This window comes from Hylobates moloch, unplaced genomic scaffold (genome assembly GCF_009828535.3).
Source record: "Hylobates moloch isolate HMO894 unplaced genomic scaffold, HMol_V3 SCAFFOLD_14, whole genome shotgun sequence".
Taxonomy (NCBI): Eukaryota; Metazoa; Chordata; class Mammalia; order Primates; family Hylobatidae; genus Hylobates; species Hylobates moloch.
In genome coordinates, this window is record NW_026652289.1 from 78,816,194 (window position 1) to 78,831,422 (window position 15,229).

Consider the following 15,229-nt stretch of genomic DNA (forward strand, 5'->3'; position numbering starts at 1 on the left):
CCACGTTCTTTTCTAGCAATTGCACCATCTCTTCACAAGTCTTTTTGAAATATTTATTTTCTTTCTCATCTCCCCTTTTCTTATCCTGTTTCAGTTTAGTTCTCGTTAACATCAATTTATTAAAACTTCTCTTGTCAAGGTCAGTAATAACCAAATCCAGTGAACATTTTTTATTTTTTTTAAATCCCCATTTTTTTCATTCCTCGACCTCTTTGTGATAGTTAGCACTATAGACTCTGCCCTTTAAAACCTCTTTGACCTTGGCGTCTGTGATAGCCCTTTCTTTTGGCTTTTCCGTCTATCCCTCTGTTCTTAGTTTTTATTTATTTGTTTGTTATTTATTTACTTATTTAGTCTTTTTTGAGACACAGTCTTGCTCTCTCACCCAGGCTGGAAGTGTAGTGGTGCGATCTTGGCTCACTGCAACCTCTGCCTGCCGGGTTCAAGCAATTCTCCTGCCTCAGCCTCCTGAGTAGCTGGGATTACAGGAGCATACCACCATGCCCAGCTGATTTTTGTATTTTCAGTAGAGACAGGGTTTTGCCCTGTTGGCCAGGCTGGTCTCAAACTCCTGACCTCAAGTAATCTGCCCTCCTCAGCCTCCCAAAGTGCTGTGATTATAGGTGTGAGCCTAGTTTTATGCCTGGCCTAGTTTTCTTTTAAGACTCTTCTTTCCCTGCTCACTTTGTAAATGTATATTTTCGGGGCTTCATTCTTCACCCTTTTCTTTCGGTTTATGTGTTTTCACTGTTTTATCATATCTCTTCACATGGCTGCAGCTACCACTGGTATACACATTTATGTTACCTGATTATACCTGTTTTTTGAACTCCATAACCAACTCTCTACTGGATACGTTGCATTGAATGACCTAAAGGCACATAAGATTCTGTGTCCAATTGGCACTCAACATCTTCCCCATATCTGTGTATTTCCTATCTATCAGTGTGATTGCTCTCTATCAAGTGACCAGGCCAAACACTTGGGAGCATTCTGGGTTCCTTTCTCGGCCATATACTGCCAGAATCTATTACTCATTCCTTATAATCTTATGAAGCTGCCCTCTTCTTGTCATAACTACTGCCTTAGTTTAGACCTTTATCATTTCTTACTTAGATTTCTTTAGGGTTCCTTGCTTTTGACTTTAAATTGCTTTTAACTTTTTTCTGATCACTACTCCTATACAACCTTTTAAAAATGTGAGTTCAGCTATACAACAATGTCAATATACTTAATGCCACTGAACTTTACACTTAAAAATGGTTAAAATTGTAAATATTATGTTATATATATTTTACCAATAAGAAAAGTAAATCCAATATTTATGTTATGCTTGTCTCAGTAAGTCTTCCTTTCCTTCCTTGTCAGAATGTAATCTAAATTCTTTACTGTGGCCTATAAAGTATGGTACATAATGCTGTTCATGCTGTGGTTTCTGCCTGGCCTGTTGGTGGTGGTGGTGGTGGCGTTGTTGTTGTTGTTGTTGTTGTTTTGAAGCAGAGTTTTGCTCTTGTTGCCCAGGCTGGAGTGCAATGGTGCGGGGTCTTGGCTCACTGCAACCTCCGCCTCCTGGGTTCAAGCGATTCTCCTGACTCTGCCTCCCAAGTAACTGGGATTACAGGCACCTACCATCATGCCCAGCTAATTTTTGTACTTTTAATAGAGACAGGGTTTCACCATGTTGGCCAGGTTTGTCTTGAACTCCTAACACCTGTTGATCCACCTGCCTCAGCCTCCCAAAGTGCTGGGATTACTGGCATGAGCCACCGTGCCCACCCTCTGCCTGGCCTTTTCGTCTCATCTGCTAACTGTCCCCTTTGCACCACCCTTAACCTTTCCATCGTTCTTACCAGGTTTTTTTCCCCCTCTTGCTTTTTCTGTTACGTGCCCCATAACCTCTGATAATCCTGTCCATTGGGATTACAGATTTGGTCCCTTAAGTCTCTTTGTTTATGACTATGTTCAAGCTTTAGCTCCTTAGTCTTGACCCCCACCCCAGAGATTTCCCTTGCTCCTACCATGAAAGGGAGAATAGTAGATGAGGATAGAGAGATAATGGGGGATCTGTCTTATTTTGAGTGAGATATGACTTACAAGGTTTTGAGCAGGCAAGAGAGTTAGCTTAAGAACATGGAAGAAGCACTATGAGGCAGAGGCTGGGACGGTCTGTGACTCGCTTGGAGTGGATAGACAGCTCAGTGATTGTTCCCTGCACAGATATTCACCTGGTGTTTAATTCTATATCTCATTTATTATTGAGAAATCTGGGGCAAGTTATGCAGCTATTCTTGACCTCTTTCTCTTCTGTAAAATGAAATTAACAAAAGCTCTGTTGAAGGATCGTTAGGATGATAAAATGAGATAACGCATAGCGTAAAGAGATAAGCACAATGCTTTGCAGATAGTTTCTTGGTAAATTCAGTTTGGGTGAGTGAATGTTGAAGCAGATTGAAATTTGAGAAATAGCCTTACTTGTATCCAATGAAATATTCTTCCAGAAATTCACTTTTATGAACTATGAAATTTATTTGATATTTATTTAGACAGCCTGTGCCACTTAACAATGTTTTGGTTAACAAAGGACCACGTATACGGTGTTGTTTCCGTAAGATTATAATGGAACTGAAAAATTCCAATCTCCTATTGACGTCACAGCCATCTTAATGTCATAGCACAACATTTTACTCATGTGTTTGTGGTGATACTGGTGTAAACAAATCTGCTACATTGACTGTTTATTGTTATTTTTGAGTGTACTCCTACTTATAAAAAAAGAGTAAGTGTAAAACAGCTTCAGGCCCGTGCCTCGGAGGTATTCCGCAAGAAGGCCTTGTTATTATAGGAATGACAGCTCCATGCCAGTCATTACTCCTGAAGACCTTCCGGTGGGACGATATGTGGAGGAGGAAGACAGTGTTACTGATAACCTTGAGCCTGTTAGGCTAATGCATGTGCTTGTGTCTTAGTTTTTTTTGTTTTGTTTCTTTGTTTGTTTGAGATGGAGTCTCACCCTGTCACCCAGGCTGGAGTGCAGTGGCGTGATCTCGGCTAACTGCAACCTCCGCCTCCCAGGTTCAAGCAATTCTCCTGCCTCAGCCTCCTGAGTAGCTGGGATTATAGGCGCGCACCACCATGCCCAGCTAATTTTTGTATTTTTGGTAGAGATGGGGGTTTCACCATGTTGGCCAGGCTGGTCTCAAACTCCTGACCTCAAGTGATCTGCCTGCCTTGGCCTCCCAAAGTGCTGGGATTACGGCATGAGCCACCACATCCAGTCTTGGGTCTTAGTTTTTAACAAAAAAGCTTAAAGAGTAAAAAATAAAATGTTTTAAAAATAGAAAAAAGTTTACGGAATAAGAACATAAAGAAAATATTTTGTATAATTTATTTATGTTTTAATCCAAGTGTTATTACAAAGAGTAAAACACAGATTAAAAAGTTAATTAGTAATAAAGTAAAAAAATTACAGTAACCTAAGTTTAATTTATTATTTAAGGAAGAATTTTTTTATAAATTTCATACAGCTAAAGCATACCATGTTTATAGTCTACAGTAGTGCACAGTAATGTCCTAGGCCTTCGTATTCACTCAACATTCACTCAATGATTCACCCAAAACAACTTCCAGTCCTGTAAGCTCCAACCATGCTAAGTGCCCTTTAAAGGTGTGTCATTTGTATCTTTTTAATTGTATTTTTACTTTATTTTTTCTATGGTTAGATATGTTAGATACCCAAATATTTACCATTGTTATAATTCCCTACAGTATTCAGTATAGTAATATGCTGTACAGGTTTATAGCCTAGGAGCAATAGGCTATACCATATAGCTGAGGTGTGTAGTAGGCTGTTACCATCTACATTTATATAAATACACTCTATGATGTTCATATGATGAAATTGCATAATGACTCATTCCTTAGAATGTATGCCCATTGTTAAATATCTTACATCTGTATACATTTCAATATGGTCCTATTATTGCAAATGAAATTTTACATCAACGATTTTTTTCTTGGTAGTAGTGGTTTAAGTGTAGATTTTAGAATATTATACTCCTGTTTATGTAAGTTTCATTTTAGTTATCTCAAACTAATCAAAGGACAGCTTAGAGAATGAGTTCAGAAAGCAGCTTCTGAACAGGTTAAACACTACCAAACTGAGGTGCTTAGAAATGAATACTTTTTGAACGTGTTACTTTATTCTCCCAATAAGCAATTAGGAGAATAAAGGATTGAATCATATACTTTTTTCCTTATTTATTTTTGTTGCTTTCTGTTGTTTAGGCATTTCACAGAAGTCCTCAAAATATCACCTTTTATTTATTTATTTTTAATTAATTTTTATTTTTTTGAGACAGAACCTTGTTCTGTTGCCCAGGTTGGAGGTCCAGTGGCAGGATCACTGCACAGCCTCAGTCTCCCAGGCTCAGGCAGTCCTACCACCACAGCCTCCAGAGTAACTGGGTGTAAAGGTGTGAGCCACCATGCCTGGCCCCACCTTATCTTTTTAGCAAAAAGATTGCTTCAGAAACTCAAGGAAAATAAACAACTGTAGTGCTAGACTTCCATTTAGTTTCACATGTAGGTTGAATTTGATCTGGGATGACTTCATACTGTTGCAACTAAGATGGAGACTTAGAAGTAAAATAACACATTGTTTTAAATGGATATAACTGACAAATTATTATGCTCTTCTGCAATTTCTTTGTCATTTTATTTTCAGCCTTAACAACTTTTTCCCCTATTTCATGAAAGCCCACGATGGGAGATAATAATACTACAAATTAGTGACCTAATATTCTGTCATGAGCTCACTGTTTAATGGGGGAGCTCCAGATGGTGATCATTTTCCATTTTAGAAATTTTTTTATATTGATGATTTTAAGAAAAAAAAGCTTTTTTTACTAGTCCAGCAATATTTTAATTAGATTCCTGAATATATTACTTGGAATTCTAAGTGTCACTTTCAGAATCATTTTATTTAAGATAATATTCATTTCTTTGGTTATTTTTATTAGCCTAGACTTGTGTAATTCTACCAAAGTGAAAAATTTGAAGTTTAAGGAAAAAGCATCTAATGCTATACTTGCCATATAAATTTCTCGCTTAGTTATCCAGGCCCTAGAACATCGTTGGCATTCACAAATGTTTATTAAATAATGTCGTGTTACCAGAAGTCCAAATATTGCCACTCACAGCTATAATGCAAGTGTGCTTCTTTAATGAATGGTTCGTATTAAAAATGTTAGAATGCCTTTCAGATGAAAAACACTTTGAATTCAGAAGATCTTTTTTTTTCTCAACAGGCAGGAACTCGTTAACAGAATAAAACTGGTAACTGAGGCATTTTTCAAAGAAAATTATATCCCCGATAAATGCAAGCTGCATATCTTCTTATCTTTGTAATAAGTAGGCCGAGTTTTCATTTATAAGAAAGGACCGCTTGTTTCCAATTTACCTTGTTGGCTCTGTGAGCCAACGTTTCAGTATTGAGACAAGTGGATATTGAGTCAACAGTCTAATTTGTGTCTAGATTTCTACCTTTAATCCCTTCTGCTAAACTTGTGATCATCACTATGACCATATGGCTGAATGTCTTCCTCATCTCAAACTCTGTATTGGTTGCCTTTTAGCTGTATGTAATATGGTAGAAATTTGCATATGAATAACACAACATTGGGTACATTTTATAGTAGAAGTCCATTTCCAACCTCATGTGTGTATGTTCTTGACACTTTAATGCACTGGTTTTGAGAGTAGTCATTAACAAATCTTTAGGACTAGGTTATAAACTCTTACAGACAGGTCTACTTTTTGGTGATTAGAATAGGACTATGACATATTAGGCCCTTATTGATGGGTTGTTTAATAGAAGATTCAAGCACACAGTCAGCTACCAAATGGAGACCAACAGTTAGGATTGTGAGGATTTGTTGGCAGATAAGTTATTTATATTTCTTTTTAGAACCAGATTTGTTTCTTTGAAAAAAATATTTGTCAGATTTTGTACATAAATGCTATGTTAGGGAAGATGTTGGAAGACATCAGTAGGAGCTGTTATCTGTTATTAATCTATTTTCTTATCATCTAGAAGAACAAAGAATCAACATTTCTGACTGTTTAGTATCTGGAGTATAATTTTTTTAAAAGAAGTATTTCCTAATATCCTATAGGCGAGAATTGTCTCCCTTGTGGTCTGTTATAATGTATATAGACTTATGTCATATTTGCCTTATTTCTTTTTTTTTTTTTGAGACGGAGTCTTGCTCTATTGCCAGGCTGGAGTACTGTAGCACAATCTCGGCTCACTGCAACCTCTGACGCCCTGGTTCAAGCGATTCTCCTGCCTCAGCCTCCCAAGTAGCTGGGATTACAGGCACGTGCCACCACGCTCAGATAATTTTTGTGTTTTTAATAGAGACGGGGTTTCACTATGTTTGCCAGGATGGTCTCGAACTCCTGACCTCGTGAGCCGCCTGCCTCGGCCTCCCAAAGTGCTGAGATTACATGTGTGAGCCACCACGCCCAGCCATTTGACTTATTTCTTTATGTGTCCATTCCTCTGCATTTCTTATCACTAGATTTTAATTTTTTAAGAACATCAACTGTGCTGTTTTCTAATGTGTTTTAACTTTCCTAGTATAGGACCTGTTACAAAGTGGGACTTTTAAAATTACTGTTTGATAAATATATGAATGATTGTGTCTGACAGCTTACCAGCACATGGGATAAGAGATGAATGTATATATATCCATAGGTATATTTTTAATATCATTTCCCTCTAATTAAGAAAATAATACATGGGTTGTAAAAATACTTAAAATATAAAGTTGGAAATAAAGTAGCAAAAATGAAATACTACTCAAAAATAAGAATTATTACACTTTGGTCTATTTCTGGTCCTCTTTCTACACTTAGGGCTATTTCAAAAAACACATATTTTAGTATGTACTTTATGAACATTTGCTTTGCTTAGCCTTATATCATTAGTAGTTCCTTGTATTACATGTCCTTTGAAAATATGTCTTTTAATGACTGCTTTGTTTTCCCTCTTCCAAATGTACCACAGTTCATTGAACCATCCTTTTGTTTAGGATTTTGGGGTTTTCTAATTTTTGTTTCACTTACATGTAGAATATGAATATGATAAATATTTTTATATATAAACTTGTGCACATTTACAATTATTTTTATAGACTGCATTTCTGGATATAAATTTGAAATTTCTGGGACTATGAGAATAAACATCATGAAGGTTCATGATACCTACTACAAAATTATTTTTCAGAAAGGATGCACTAATAACAGCCCCATTGGTGGCATATGAGATTATGCAATTCCCCATACACTCATCAACTTTTAATCTGAGTATTAATCAAATTTTATACACACACACATACTCGTATATATCTGTTTGACAAAAAGTATTTTGGCTTATATTTTCTTTGTTTTTTTAAGAGGTTGAAATTAGTTATTTGTATTTGTTCTCTTAAAAATTACCTATTATCCTTTCCTCATTTTTACTACTGGTGTGTTAATTCATCCCATATTGATTTGAAAGACAAAGATACGCTTTGTTATGTATATTACCAAATGGTAATTTTATTTCTATTTATTGCCTTTGTTTTAGGTGATTGTTTAAGTACAGAAATACTGTAATTTTATGTAGTCAACATCATTCAGTTATAAATATTTATTTAATATTATACCAGGTAATTTTCTAGAGCTGAGATTACAGTGGGAATGGGACCAAGTACCATCATGGAGCTGAGACACACATTTTAAACATAAATATTTAATTTTTAAAAAATGATGTAATTTCAGGTAGTACTGTGAAGAAAATAAAGCCAGGGCAAGGACATAGAAAGTGATGGTGAAAGGATAGGAGGGATATTTTAGAAAGAGAAGTCCTCTCTGAGATATTTTCACAGAGACCTGGAAGAAGTGAGGGTATAAGCCACATAAATTCTAAGGAAGGTGTTTTACAGGCACAGGCAAAGATAAGCCCAGAGACCTTGAGATGGAAACAAGCATAGGTGTTTGAAGAGCAGTAAGGACTGCAGTGTGGATCAGTGGAGTATACTCGGGAGTGCAGTAGTTGGTGGTGATGTCAGAGAGGTTGGCAGAGTCCAGGCATATAATACCTTTAAGGCTATCTGCAAGGAGCTTGGATTTTATTCTTAAGTAGAATGGGAAGTCACTGAAGGATTTTGAATTGGGGAAGCTTCATGCCATGGCTTGTGTTTAGAAAGATCACTGTTTTTGGAGATAGACTGTAGGGAGGAAGAATGGACTTAGGGAGGCCAGTTAGGAAGCTATGGTAATAGTCAAATTAAGGGGTGGTGGTCATTAGGACTAGAATGGTAGTAGTGGAGGTGATGAGAAGTGGCTGGAATCTGGGATATTTTTGGAAGGTGAAGCTAACAGAACTACTCATTGATAGGATGCATGTCATAAAGAAAAGAGAAATCATGAGTGAATCTAAAGTTTTTGGCCTGAATAACAATATACATGTTGTGCCATTTCCTAAAATGAGGAGCAATATGGAAGATTTCTGTGTGGGATGGATATATGTGCTGTATCAAGAGCTTTGTTGAATCTGCAGCCTAACTGAGAATTCAAAAGTGTTTTACCTAGGATATCCAAATGCTGGAATTTCAGGGGGAAAATATAGCTTTCCTTCTATATAGAAGAGAGTAAGTGGTTCTTTGAAGAACATTACCCTGTTTTTCCTTTTTCAACCTAAATTTTTTAAAGCTTCCTTTTACATATTCTTGGTTTAAAGAAATGTTTAAGAAATACAAGAGTATATAAAGTAAAAAGTGGAAGTCCGTACCCCTTTCCCTCATTCTCCACCCATTCCCACTCTCCAGGGTATCATCACTATTAGCAGTGTGCCATGTATACTTCCAAAAGAAGACTTGGTCCTTCTTTCCTTAAAAAAAAAAGATCACAGCTAAGAATTTCTTTCATTTTATTTAAAAGACCAAAGGCTGCACTTGACTGATACATGTACAGCATGTATGTGTATGTGCATGTGCATGCATACTCCCATGCACTCCCAGTTGCAAAAATCAACTGTTTACTACATAGTGCTTCCCAGCCTCAGTGGAGGAACTTGAAGATTGCTGTGGCTTTTCTTTGTACATTAACAAAAATGTATTCTGGCTGGGCACAGTAGCTCACACCTGTAATCCCAGCACTTTGGGAGGCCGAGGCAGAAGGATCACGAGGTCTGGAGTTTGAGGCCAGCATGGTGAAACCCCATCTCTACTAAAAGTACAAAAAAATTAGCCGGGTATGGTGGCACACGCCTGTAGTCCCAGCTATTCGAAGGCTGAGGCAGGAGAATTGCTTGAACCCGGCAGGCAGAGGTTGCGGTGTGCCAAGATCGCGCCACTGCATTCCAGCCTGGGCGACAGAGTGAGACTCCATCTCAAAAAAATAAATAAATAAAAGTATTCTGAGAACCATGGTTGATCATCTAGATTCAGCTCTTGGATTCTTAAACATTGTATTGATATATTTATTGGCTCTTTCTGAATAAATTCTTGGTATAACTGTTCTTTTGCCTACAGATAGGTGTGGAAATAGTTCTAGTAATGAAACTTTTTTTTTTTTTTTTACCAGTTTGTGAGTATCTGTTTGCTTTAGAAAGTGCCCTCTCTATTGTTAAAATTGTCGACATAGGTCAGACAGCTGCCTGGACTAGCTTCCCAGCAATCCTGCAGGTGTGATTCATATTGACAAAGATTGGGGAGGAAAAGTATTCTAAGCAACAAATGGGCCTGTGATGCCTGCTTGTCTAATTTGGTCATAGTTGACTTTGTAAGAATCTGTTAATGTCCCATATTTACAAAGTGAGGAAGATAATAATAATCTACCTCAGAGCGTTGTTGAGAACAGTAACTAATATAAATGTTTAGTGACATTATGCACTGCTGTTTCTAATACTCAGTGATGCTATTGCTGACTTTATTTCCTGAGTTGAACTTATATGTCATCATTTATAGTGATAATGGCCTAAGCTGAATAGTTTCACTTGTGTCGGAGAGCCCTTGTGGTTTAGCAATGTGTCAGCCTATCTAGGGTCCAGTCTTTGTCTCTAACTTCTCAGTTACTAGCATTATTATCTTTAATTTCTATTTTCTTCCCCTTTGGTCTGTACTACTTGATGAGCTTTTGGTTATCTTGATGACAAGAATGTAATTTAATATGAATTAAAATCTCCAAATTCTATTAAATTTAGTAATAGATATTCATTCACTGATTATACTTTTTTTTCCTCTGAGGATCTGAAATTCATTCTTTGAAGAACTGGCAGTGTATGTGTCTTTCCTTCAAATGTTTATTCTTTTTTCTGCTAATCATGACTGCAGCTTTCTCCTAAATGGTCATAATCAACCCCCTAATGGTAAAATACAATGGTTTTGTTGAAGTTTCTGTAGCATATGGTACTATGTCAATAAGAAATATCACAGCTGTGGTTGGTAGACAGTCCTTAATTTAAAGGCTTGGTGTTTTATTTACCAGCTTTGTTAACTTGAATGGGTTAATCACCTTGGTTTTTTCACATGTAAAATCAGTTTAATAGTATTTTGGGTTGTTATGAGGAATAACTGAAATAAGATATACAAAGTACCTAACATAAATCTTAGTGCATACTGGGTACTTGGTAATATTGTTACTTTGTCCTTGCCTTTTCATCAAAATTTTCTGTATATTTGTGCACACACCGTTACTTTATCCTGATTATATCTTCTGTCATTATGACCACTCTTTTCCAGCGTCTTCACTGGGTTTTCCTTCCCTTCCCTCTCCTTACATGTTGGTGTACCCCCGGGGTCTTCCACTCAGCCCTCTTCTCACCCTATATCCTATTTCTTGAGGTTCTTGTTTGCTCCCGTGGCTTCAAGTATATACTGACAACACCCACATATATTCCTATACTCTCTTGAGCACCAGAGTTGTATTCAGTGTACCTCATAGTCATATCTATTTGGATAGTGCTATAAACTAATTATGCCCCCCAACCCAAATTCATAGGTTCATTGAAGCCCTAACCTCACATGTGATGGTATTTGGAGATGTATTTGGATGGTATTTGGATCTCCTCCGGGAGATAATTAGGTTTAGATGAGGTTATGAAAGTGAGGCCCTCCTGATAGAATTAGTATCCTTGTAAGAAAAGACACCAGAAAGGAGTTTGCACTTTCTCCCTGCCACCCCTGGAACCATGTGAAGACACAGCAAGATGACGACCATCTACAAGGCAGGAAGAGAGGCCTTAAGAGAGTCCCAGAGAATTCATGCTGGCATCTTGAGCTTAGACTTCTGGCCTCCATAACTGTGAGAAAGTAAATTTCTGTTGTTTAAGCAACCCAGTCTACATGGTATTTTGTTGTGACAGTATGAGCCACACAAAGATACCTAGCAAACAAATTGAATACAACATATGCAAAACTAAATAGAGTATTTTCTTTTAAAACATGTATATATTTTCTTTCTCAGTTAATAGTCATTTAAGGTAGAAACATTGGTCCCATTCTTTAGGTTCTCTCCTTATCTCTCTCCAGGTTTGAAGGGAGAGTTGGGCTGCAAAGGGCACGAGGAACTGTTTCGGAATAACTGAAATGATGTCTGTCTTGATTATGGTACCAGTTTCACTGGTTTCAATCCAAAATGATTGAATTATGTATTTTAACTGTATGCAGTTGATTGTGTGTGATTATACCTCAGTTGAGTTGGTTTAAAAAATTTGTAGGGATAGGGTCCCAGAGTCTATATTACTAATTTCTTGTAGCATACTTGGTTTTATTTCAACTATGACACAAGGTGATTCATTTGGCTGCCTTTATGCTGTCTCAGTATATCTTTTATGGTAGTAGCCATTCTCTTTTTTTCTCTGCTTTCCATTGCTATTGTTTATTTACTGACTTTTTCTCCCAAATGATATGGGTCAGGGATCAGGACCTGAACCTAGCTATGTCTTTTCTAAGGCGTAGATTGACTATGTGGTAGATCTTTATCTTTTAAATCTCTATTTTGCCCTTTATTTGAAGTTTGTAGTTGCGTTCAAAATGATTAAGGAATCAGCAGAAGGCATTCTTATCCCTGGATTATTCAGGTCTCACTGTGCTGGAAAACTGTGTTGCAACTCTACCTAGAGTTGCATGTCAAGGGTTAGTAGGCTAGTCTTGAGAAGTCATAATGAGAAAGAGTGTTAAAACCCATGAGTGAAGGGCTTTGTCCATAAAAATGAAAGAGTTAGGTTTTTATCCAGTAGTAGCAGTACGGTCAGCCCTCGTATCCACGGATTCACATCCACGGATTCAACCAACTGTAGATAAAAAATATTATGAGGAAGAACCAATAAAATATAAGAATACAACAATAAAAATACAAATTTTAAAAATACAGTATGGCAACGATTTACATAGCATTTACCTTGTATTTGGGTATTATAAATAATCTGGAGACTAAAGTTTATGCAAGGATATGCATGGTTACATGCAAATACTTCACTATCTTATATTAATGGACTTGAGAATCTGTGGATTTTGATTTGAGGGGGGATTTCTGGAAACAATCCCCCACTGATAATGAAAGATGACTGTAGTAGTAGTCAGTAGTAGTAATAGAAGTAGTAACACAGGTAGTTATAGAAGTAATAGGAATAGTAAAGATCATAATAATGAAAGAAGAAAATATTTGCTGAATGCTTACCAGGTGCTGGATACTGTGTTATTTACCTGAATTATTTTATTCAATCTCCACAATAACCTTGGAAAATAGGAATTGATATTTTTTATCCTCACTTTGTAGATGAGGAAACAGACACAGAGAAATTCAGTAACATTCAAAATCACAGAGCTTGTAAGTAATAGGGCTGGATTTCTACCAGGCAGTACTAATTACAGTTACTGGGCCAGGTGTGGTGACTCACACCTGTAATCCCAGCAATTTGGGAGGCTGAGGCAGGCAGATCACTTAAGGTCAGGAGTTCAAGACTAGCCTGGGCAACATGGCAAAACCTTGTCTCTACTAAAATACAAAAATTAGCTGGGCTTGCTGATACAATGCATGCCTGTAATCCCAGCTCCTCAGGAGGCTGAGGCACAAGAATCACTTGAACCCAGGAGGCCTCAAAAAAAAAATTATTGAACAAATACAGCTAATGATCTATATATAGGCTCAGTGTTGAAGAATAGTCAGAGTTTACTTAGTGCTGATTAGTCAAGTGTTATCAAATAAAAAATAAAAAATGGGGCCAGACACGATGGCTCAAGCTTGTCATCCCAGCACTTTGGGAGGCCAAGGTGGGCAGATCAGTTGAGTCCAGGAGTTCGAGATCAGCCTGGGCAACACAGTGAAACCCCATCTCTACTAAAAATAGAAAAAAATAGCTGGGCATGGTGGTACACGTCTGTAGTCCCAGTTACTCTGGAGGCTGAGGCAGAAGAATCGCTTGAACCCTGGAGCTGAGATCGCCCCACTGCACTCCAGCCTGGGCAGCAGAGGGGGAGTGAGGGAGTGAGACTCTGTCTCCCTCTCTGTCTCAGAGGGAGTGAGACTGTCTCTAAATAAATAAATAAATAAAAATTAAAAATACATGAAATAGATGGGAGTAGAAGAGAATTCCAGAGAACGCATGTATACAAAGAAGAAATTGTTTTAGGGTTGTGATGAGCATTAAATAAAAATCATAGCACACTAGTGAATGGCAAATGGATAATAAATTCCAATTATTATTTTAATAGTAATTTGACAGCCAGGCGCAGTGGCTCACGCCTGTTATCCCAGCACTTTGGGAGGCCGAGGCGGGTGGATCACCAGGTCAGGAGTTCGAGACCAGCCTGGTCAAATATGGTGAAACTCCGTCTCTACTAAAAATACAAAACTTAGCCGGGCGTGGTGGCACGCACCTGTAGTCCCAGCTAGTCGGGAGGCTGAGGCAGAAGAATCGCTTGAACCCGGGAGGCGGAGGTTGCAGTGAGCTGAGATCGTGCCACTGTACTCCAGCCTGGGTGGCAGAACAAGACTCCATCTCAAAAAAAAAAAAAAATATATATATATATATATATATCTATAGTAATTTGACTTAGTTAAGGAAGAAAACACCAGTGGCTTTTGTCTTTGTTTCCATGATCTCTAGAGAAATGCACACACTCCTATACATCTATAATATTTAGTACTTCATTATTTTTATAGCAGAACTTCAGATAAACATCTATGTGGTATAGGAATATAACTAAAATTTTGATAACATTATTCAACAACTCTGATCTATAATGTATTTACATTTAATAAGGAACTCTATGGCATGACTTTTTCTAATGAATACAATGACTTTTATGAAAACAAAAATGGCTAGGAAGGTTAGGGAAAGGTTATAAGCAAATGTTCTCATAAAGTTGCTGAAATAGGAAAGTAAAGGAAATAGCTCTTTTCCTGAAACCTTATCTGATAAAAATAATTGTTTTATTTTGGGGTGATTTGGGCAGGTATTTATCATTTTGGAGGGCAAATTTTAAATTGACTTTAAAGACATGAAAAATTCCTTTTTTGCATTTTTGTTTATTTGTTGTGGCATCCTTTTAGGTACACAGGGTTATTTCAGTATGACTTGAAATACTAACTTTTGTTTTATGTGAAACACTTTTGTTTTTCTTTCTAGTTGTCCAAGTTTGGTAAGACCAGAGTATTTATGATGAAGCGATCTCTCTGAAGTAGTTTCTTTTGTACACCCATAGGCTAGGATGGATTTTCTTTTACACCTATTCAGAGAATTTCTATTCAGTTTGTTATTAGTAGTCACCCCCTAGTCGCTTTCTTCATATCTGTTTTCTAGATAACAGTTCCCTAGTTTACATCCATATTGTGTATTATTCTTCCCTAAGTGTATTATTTTATACTTCTTTACATTAAATCTCATCTTGGACCTGCCCTTTCAAATCCCCAAGTTGTCCATAATCCATCCATGTACTTGATTGATCTTGTTTTGTTTTCTTTTTAATCCATTCTAGCTTTGTATCATCTGCAAACTTGATCATACTTGAATTTACATTCTCCTCCAGCTCATTAATGAGTATGCTAGACAGGATAGTCGTCATTCCTGTGGAACAGTGCTGCATATACTGCTGGATGCTCTCAGTTGCAACTGTGTTGATAATAATTCATTGCTTCCTTCCCATGACAGAATTCTTTATCTACAGTGCTATACTGTTAT

General features: G+C 37.1%; 1 protein-coding gene across 3 annotated transcripts in view; it reads left to right on the forward strand.

The window, feature by feature from the left end:
* Positions 1-15,229, forward strand: part of DPH6 (diphthamine biosynthesis 6) — a 227,167-nt gene that overhangs the window by 75,485 nt on the left and 136,453 nt on the right. The window lies entirely within an intron of this gene.